Genomic DNA, 1453 nt, shown 5'->3' with positions numbered 1-1453 from the left:
GTGGGTAGCGTCTTTACCATAAATCCCTCAGAATTGTCCTGGGTCATTGTATTGCTGCTGGTACAGAGGTCCATTACATTCAATTTTACCACAGTATATCAGTCTCTGTGTATAGAGTTCTTCTGGCTCTGCTCCTTTCGCTCTGCATCTGTTCCCGGAGGTCTCTCCAGTTCGCCTGGAACTCCTCCAGTTTATTATTCCTTTTAGCACAATAGTATTCCATCACCCGCATATACCACAGTTTGTTTAGCCATTCCCCAATTGAAGGACATACCCTCCTTTTCCAATTTGTTGCCACCACAAAAAGCGCAGCTATGAATATTTTCGTACAAGTCTGTTTATCTATGATCTCTTTGGGGTACAAACCCAGCAATGGTATGACTGGATCAAAGGGCAGGCATTCTTTTATAGCCCTTTGAGCGTGATTCCAAATTGCCAGCCAGAATGGCTAGATCAGTTCACAACTCCACCAGCAATGCATTAATGTCCCAATTTTGCCACATCCCCTCCAACATTCATTACTCTCCCCTTCTTTCATTTTAGCCAATCTGCTAGGTGTGAGGTGGTACCTCAGAGTTGTTTTGATTTGCATTTCTCTAATTATTAGAGATTTAGAACACTTTCTCATGTGCTTATTGATACTTTTGATTTCTTTACCTGAAAATTGCCTATTCTTGTCTCTTGCCCATTTATCAATTGGGGAGTGGCTTGATTTTTTATACAATTGATTTAACTCCTTGTATATTTGAGTAATTAGACCTCTGTCAGAGTTTTTTGTTAAAAAGATTTTTTCCCAATTTGTTGTTTCCCTTCGGATTTTGACTACATTATTTTTGTTTGTACAAAAGCTTTTTAGTTTAATATAATCAATTTAATTTACATTTTGTAATTTTCTCTAACTCTTGCTTGGTTTTAAAGTCTTTCCTTTCCCAGGATCTGACAAGTATACTATTCTGTGTTCACTTAACTTATTTATAGTTTCCCTCTTTATATTCAAGTCGTTCACCCATTCTGAATTTATCTTGGTGTAGGGTGTGAGATGTTGATCTAGACCTAATCTCTCCCATATTGTTTTTTGTTTGTTTGTTTGTTTGTTTGTTTTTAAATTTTAAACCCTTAACTTCTGTGTATTGACTTATAGGTGGAAGATTGGTAAGGGCAGGCAATGGGGGTCAAGTGACTTGCCCAGGGTCACACAGCTGGGAAGTATCTGAGGCCGGATTTGAACCTAGGACCTCCTGTCTCTAGGCCTGGCTCTCAATCCACTGAACTACCCAGCTGCCCCCTCCCATATTGTTTTCCAAATATCCCAGCAGTTTTTGTCAAATAGTGGATTCATGTCCCAAAAGTTGGGCTCTTTGTGTTTATCATACACTGTCTTGCTGATGTCATTTACCCCAAGTCTATTCCACTGATCCTCCTCTCTGTCTCTTAGCCAGTACCATATTGTTTT

This window comes from Gracilinanus agilis, chromosome 5 (assembly GCF_016433145.1).
Source record: "Gracilinanus agilis isolate LMUSP501 chromosome 5, AgileGrace, whole genome shotgun sequence".
NCBI classification, from domain to species: domain Eukaryota; kingdom Metazoa; phylum Chordata; class Mammalia; order Didelphimorphia; family Didelphidae; genus Gracilinanus; species Gracilinanus agilis.
This window is presented reverse-complemented; position numbering follows the sequence as displayed.